The 7,507-nt window shown below is 46.9% G+C and overlaps 1 pseudogene; it reads left to right on the top strand.

Moving 5' to 3' along the window:
- Window positions 1–2,328: 2,328 nt before the first annotated feature.
- Window positions 2,329–6,732, top strand: LOC125758617 (venom serine carboxypeptidase-like; annotated as a pseudogene).
- The last annotated feature ends 775 nt before the right edge of the window (window positions 6,733–7,507 follow it).

Here is a 7,507-nt window from a genome sequence, read left to right as displayed (position 1 = left end):
GGAGGGGGGGGGGCGAGCCCCCCCCCCCCCCCAATTTTGGTGAGGTAGGTGTTTTTACCAAAAATAAATAATAAAAATAGGTGTTTTTCTTAAAGAGTCAAGGTTTTCAGCAAGTGCCCCCCCCCCCCCCCGTCGAAAAAAATGGCTGGCTACGGGCCTGATTTCAAATAATAACTTTTACATAACATTTCCGAGAAATGAGACGTTAGCAACGGCAGCAGGAGTATACCAAAAGGTAGCGTGAATAGGTGTTTCGTCAATTCCACTGCAGTACTCTTCGAGCAGCAAAACTGACGGGAAATCGGTACGGCAATTGTCAATTATAACGCGCACATGTGTATCCGCTAGCGCTATTGTTCCCGGATGTGTGACACGAAGCATGTTGAATAACAAAAGTTCACTCCATGCGTTCTACACGATAGCCACCAATATCGTGCCGTATTACAGATATCACTCTTTCCCGTGCGTTAAAGTCAAAGCAGGGCCAGTTCTCCAGCATGGGGGGATCTCATGCATTCGCATCTGTTCGAGTATTGTCATTAAATACAAGAAAACAACGCTAAAATTCTGAGGAGATTGACACATCTTGCGATCGTGGTCGCAAGTACCAACGCGTGGGAAAGGTAAGATGGAACGACTTGTCCAATCTGGTAACCTTTTTTATGTCTTCAGCTATGTTTTTTTTCTGTACAGTACGTAACCACACGGGAACTTCGTCACCAGCTTCCGCGACTCCCAAATAACAGGCTTAATGTCTAATAGTCGTCACACCAGAGAGAGAAAAAACTCAAAGGGTCATTTGTGCATCCGCCTCAGTCGAGTCGAAGGCAAAAGCGATCGTCTTCTTTTAAGCAGATGTATTGAACCTCCCGCGTCCCCCTCCGAAAGCATTCTGTAAATAACGTGGTTTTGCAATGCCTCCAGGATCGGAGGCATTTTAAATTTCTGCACCTCACCTTGCTTTGCATTACCTCCAGGATCGGCTCACCTTTGACCAAACAACGATATCATGTGATGACGTCGGTAATTTTGGCTGTGACGTCATAATTGCGTATATGTGTTGTGATAATGATTTTTGCATCACTCTTGTTGACGCCGCCGACGGGGGACGCCGGTCAATTTTCTTGTTTGATCGAGCCATCTAAGGCTTTCGCCCTAATAAACATATTTATTTACAAGGGAACTGAGGAGAGGCTCTTAGTCCAGGCAGCGTCCTGAGCCCTCGCAATTAGCCTTAGCTGATCGTCGAGGCTGGTGCTGGCCAAGGCTCCCTCCCAAAACTCGTGCGCGGGGTAAGCATTGACGAGCTTTAGTGGCGATCTTCAGCAGCCTCCTACGATATGTTGGAGGGAACCGGGTTCTCCGCCGAAGCAGCATTTCGGAGAAAATTAAGTAGGTGCTATTTGGCGATTTCTGGTGGAGTGTGGCAATGTGTTGACCTGTAAACCCTGGAGCAATCTCGCTTGCTTTCTAGGTAGTGACTTGTGTATCTTCCAAAAACTCACGATCTTTTATTGCGATAGCAATTATATGGACAGTCTCGGCTGGTTTTTGCCGTCGCCGCCGTCATGCACCGTATATATATATATATATATATATATATATATATATATAACAGCCACAAAGAAAATTAATTCAGAAATTTTTTTTCCGAAGCGTGGAATCGAACGGCCGACCTCTCGCTCCGCAGCGCGCGGCGTTAGGCGGCTAGGCCTCGAGAAGTACGTCTTTCAGAATGTTAACGGCGAGCTATTTATATACACCATTTACTTCAGCATGCTTTCTTGGTCACCGGCGAGATGGCGCGAAGTGCGCGAAGGGCGCGCTTTAAAGGTCGTCCTCTGCTCGTCGCGATGCGTGTGCGCCTCCGGGGCATGTAAAGTCTGTTTGCCCAACGTTTCTGAAGTGACGGAGAGGTAGTACCTCCAATTCCTACAAGAGCCCAGACACGGACGTTGGGGTACAGGTGCAGATATATGGTACTTGCCCTACGTTGCTGTCGTGATGGAGCGGTAGTACCTACGATTTCTTCTCTCTAGAGCTGCGTCAAACCACGGCCGCTGGATGAAAAAGCGTGCGTCAAACTTAGAAGCCCCACAAGGCAATGCGTGTTTCTTATTTTTATGAACTGTCACACAACACCTCCGTAATCCTGCGACGGACAGCTGCGGACATCAAAAAGAACAAAGAAGTGAGTGCACGACGACTAATTCTCTGTACAAGAAATGCGCGCGTGCGTGTTTTCGTATTTTCAAATGGGATTACAAGTTTGTTGTACGATTGATATCGTAATTTATTCTTTTTCATAAAACAAGAGGCTCTACAATGATGGCTGCACATTTCCAAAGGAAGTTGCTGGTGATACTGGCATTTCTACTGCTGCTTTGGCGAACCATTCCAGGCGTCGACGGCACAGACAGCGACGAGAGCGTAGGAGATCCGCTTTACTTGACGCCTCTCATAAACAGTGGACGTCTAAACGAGGCACGATCCCGAAGTCAGACGGGTCGCATCGGCGGGGACGAGCTGGAGTACGTGCTGGGATACTCGGGATACCTGACCGTCAACAGCGAGTTCAACAGTAACCTGTTCTTCTGGTTCGTGCCGGCACTGGCAAGTATAAGCTTATAAACGGGGCGTCTTCTATGCGCAAGCGTAAATGCCCCATTTGTGAAATCGGTGTCGTGAAATTTGTCCCCACAAGTAGCGCCACTTAGAGACAAAGCGGAAAATGAGAAAGACGATGCGACGAGGCGTCGCGAAAGAGGCACTTGTGAGCCAAGAACAGCAACGCGGATAGGCGGAGAAAACATATTCACGTGCTAAGTACATTAGCTACCACGGTGTCTGTCTGCACAAGCAAACACGAACACATCTCCCTCGGTGATCCCGAATATTTTAATTCCCAATACTGGGATCAAGGGGTAGCGGGTCAACCCCTTTTACGCGCAAGCGTATATGCCCAGTTCGTCAAATCACCGTCGTGGAGTGTGTAAAAACCATCCTGGTTAAAGAGACGTTCCACGGGCAATGTACAGGGTCGTCCGAATCTAATGTGAACACCTGATTAGTATTCATGACCTCATAGAAACTTATGTTTATTACATAAGTCGAAACATTATTACTGTGATAATCTACACCAAGATTAGGCATCATATAACAGATATTTTCATTGTAAAGGGGAATAAACGTTCTAGTTTTAACGGCTTGAATGCTAATGGGGTGTTCACCTTATACAGATTTGGTCAACACTGCACAAGTGAAACGTCACTCCGGGCAAGCACGTAGTAAAATGTCACTGTAACTCTTTTTTTTACTTATTTATTAAACTATAACGTAATGGGGACATCGCCGACCGCTTATACCGTAACCGATTGCTCAATGCGCATACCTATGCTGCCTCGTGTAGAAAGAAGAGGAGTGAGTCCACAAAGCTTCTCGTGTATTCTTCCTAAGTAAGTATGAATCACTTCTACATGCTCCACTTAGTTTGGCAGAAACGGGAGTATTCATTATATGGTCTGTTTTATATGTCGACGAAAAATACATAGGGAAAAAAACAGCCACGCGGATTCATATATCCAAATCATGCCTCACGAACAACACAAGTAGCTGTAAACTAAGCGGTTTTGTTAACTACACGTGAGACTCAAAGCTCAGACTCTTCTTCTTTAATTTCGCACTTATGGAGCCTAGATTAAGGTCATGTTAAAACAGCGCTGGCGTGTAAGCTACCAATAATCATTCGAAAACACATGTCAGCGAAAAATCCGAGGGTTGCGGCACAAATATTACACAGTGTATTCGTATTCAAATCCTTGCGCACTCAAACTTTCTCTAACAGTCGCAAATATCGGTATCTGACCTTTTTTTAGAATACAACGTGGTGCAAATATACAAACGTTAGTCTAACAACGCAAAAGCAGAGCCCGTCACAATCGATCACGTCGTGACGATCAGATGCAGAACTTCAGAGCACCATCGCCACTTTTTCGTGCTGGCTTCTTTTCGAAATAACGCAGCAAGAGTACATTTTCTTCGCGTTAATTAAAGGCAGTTGGCTATTGCTGCTTTTTATAGCCCTCGTTATTTTCCGCTCATGTGAAGCAGCCAACTTGAAGTCTTGTTTACTACTATTGCGTACACAGGAACGGCCGGAGGAGGCGCCCGTGCTGGCATGGCTACAGGGGGGTCCAGGATCGTCATCCCTGCTGGGCTTCTTTGCCGAGCATGGCCCGTACGCGCTTGAAGACGGCGACCCCTTCGTGCCCGTACGGCGTCCAAACACGTGGGCCCGATTCTTCTCGATGCTCTACGTGGATGAACCGGTCGGTGCCGGTTTCAGCTTCACGGAATCTGAGCGAGGATATGCACGCAACTTGACAGACGTGGCTCGGGACATGCTCGAGTTTTTGCAGCAGTTCTTCACGCTCTTCCCGGAATATGTTCAGAGAGACTTCTACGTGACAGGCGAATCGTACGCTGGTGAGTTTTGTGAGCTTCTACATACTCGGCTAGAACTACAAAATAATGTAATATCTAGGATTTTACTTGCCAAGACCATGATATGATACCAGTCACACCGTAGTCAACGGCTCCAGAAATTTTGAACACTAGTGTTCTTTAATGTCCACTGGAATCGCACAGTACACGGTCCTCTAGCATTTCGCCTCCATCGAAACGCGCCCGCCGCGGCCGGGATCGAACCCGCAGTCTTGCGGATCAGCAGCCGAGCACCGTAACCCCTGTACCACCGCGGCTGACGAACGAAGCCTCTTCAAAGACTGGTGTTTCTCTTTCGGCTAAATTATTTACACGCGGTCACGGGGATGGTGATATACAGCGCCTTATACTAGAACATCCATGGCACGACACACAAATATGGAAGTTATTACGAGATTTAATGACACTTGTTCGTAAGCACTTCAGTCTCGGGAAAATCTTAGGTCCGTCGTCAACACATACGTTCCAAAGCCGGACATTATTGGCACACAGATCCCCAGAAGTGAGCGAGATGGATGGATATATGCAAAACTTTATTGGAAGTCCTGAGGTACGCGACTCAGCGCGCAGCGGGTCCGCTCCCAAGTTGGGACAGTCAGGCCAAGATCGACCGCCGCATCGTGGGCCCTCTGTACAGCCCATGGTTGAGCCCCGGTATAACGTTTTACACTCAGACAGACCTCATAATATTTGTTTAATTTTACACGACCTTATTGCGTCGCGCGTTCAGGTATTACTCGTCAGTGCGACTTGACTTAGTGTTGTTACAAGACCGGTCTTCCTGCTTTTGCGCCTTTATGGCTGAACTCTTAGACTAAGTGTTTAATTTATACAAGTTGACTTTAAATGCAGTTTCATAGATTCTTTTACTGCCTCACTTTTACTACTTTTGGCAGAATATCTATAGTAGGACCGCTTGGTATCATGCCATTCACGAAAGTATTTATGAAAAAAAAAAGAACGCTTCATGAGTGCAGCTCGCATGTGCATTTGACCTTCGTTTCCAACCACATGTCGCACGTGCTGCCCTGGCGAAAACAAGTGTTTTTGTCAAAACGTTGGCTCCAGCGACATTTCCGGTTTTAAATTTTTTCTTATATTTAACTTCTGTTTTGTTTGCGTTCCTAAAGCAATATAAAGATCGTTACTAAGTGTTTTAGCTGGTCATCCTAACTGGTGCATGTTAACATATATCCTCAATTATAGGTAAGCCAATAAATGGAGCTCACTCAGACTCACTAAAGATATATACCTTGCGCTTGGGACTCATTCGTACTCAGTCGAACCGAAATTTTCCTCAACTAGACTAGCTCTGACTCCGACTCAATAAGATTTTTTCTCGAGCGTACTAACTCGGACTCAGACTCACCAAAATATTATTAACCCAGACTCACTCAGACTCACGGCTCGATTTGAGTCTGAGTGAGTCGACAAGCGAGTGAGTTTACCGACATATCTCCTCAATACCTTTATTGTAACGTAGTGCTCGTCTGGCTCTTCGCGCAGGGAAGATCGTCCCGGCCACAGCGTTCGCCATTCACGAAGCGGGTGACTCTCAGCGCATCAAGATCAACCTGAAGGGCATCGCTTTTGGCAACGGCGGTACGGACCCACCTAACATGATCGACTACGGCCAGCCACCTGTACTTCCTGGGTCTCGTCGATCGCAAGGAGGCCGCCTACTTCGACCAACAGAGGGATGTCGCCCTGGGCTTCATCGAGAACGACAGCTACGCCGAGGCCGCCTTCGTCCTCATTGACCTCATCTACAACCTGCCCAACGACTACTACAATCTGTCTTCGACATACTTTAATAACGCAACTGGATACCAGAGTCCCTACGATGTGCTCAATATCAAAGAGCCGCCGTCGGTCACGTTTTACGAGGACTTCGTCCAGACGTCAGCCGTGCGACGAGCCGTTCACGTCGGTGAAAACGCTTTCCATGCCAAGAATAAGGTCGTGGACAATATGATAGGCGACATTTACAGATCAGCCAAGTCTTACATGCCAGCGTTGATGGAGAACTACAAGGTTCTCGTGTACAGCGGTCATTTGGACATTCTCGTGCCGTACTCAGCCACGGCGCAGTTCGTCGATACAATTCCGTGGTCCGGGGCCGAGGCTTTCGCCGCGGCACAACGCAGAATTTGGCGCTCGCGCACCGAGCCGTGGTCGCGGAAGTCTAACCCTAAATTCCGCTATGTTCGGCTACACGCGACTCGTTAAGGGTTTCAGAGAAGTCATGATTCGTAACGCGGGTCATTTAGCGCCGCACGACCAACCTGAAGCGGCCCTTGACATGATGGTAAGGTTCGTTTACGATCTCCCGTTTGCCGACGGAGAAGACATGCCTCAAACGCACACTGTATGAACGCTACTGTCGGAGCACACTAGACGAAGAATAAACATCATTGTTATAGAACTTACTTTAGTATTGCTCTTTTCTTTTATTCAGGGCTTCACCGACATAACAGAACTGGGGTCGTATTCGCGAAAATGATGCTACTAACTCTTCTTGAGAGCATATACTGGATTCTAAGAAATAACACTCACGAACAAAACAAAAGAATTCGCGAATTCGGCCATCTGGCGTGGTATTTTGAAGCGATTCGTCTTTTCGCTGATTCTGTCTTCGTCAGTTCGCACGAATCTACTGTTCTTCCGCCATCAGCACTAAGCACAGCGATTCGTAGTGTCAGATACTTTCTTTAAAACATTATAGAAGTGCTATACTTGATTGTTCTGTCCACTTTCCTAATACGTGCATAGCTAAAGTTTACCTGCAATTTCCTCTCGCAAATATAATTCGAGCGTTACAAAGTTCGACTTCACAAAGCTCTGCGTTCGCAAGCCCTCTCTGCCGTTGGCTGGCTGCCGCTCCTAACAATATGTGCAGCATCAGAATTTGCTGATTTTTGCTAAACATCTTTGCTGAATATGTGCAGCATCAGAATTTGCTGATTTTTGCTGAACATCTTTGCTGAATATGTGCAGCATCAGA

Source organism: Rhipicephalus sanguineus, chromosome 5, assembly GCF_013339695.2.
Source record: "Rhipicephalus sanguineus isolate Rsan-2018 chromosome 5, BIME_Rsan_1.4, whole genome shotgun sequence".
Lineage (NCBI taxonomy): Eukaryota > Metazoa > Arthropoda > Arachnida > Ixodida > Ixodidae > Rhipicephalus > Rhipicephalus sanguineus.
This window is presented reverse-complemented; position numbering and strand designations above follow the sequence as displayed.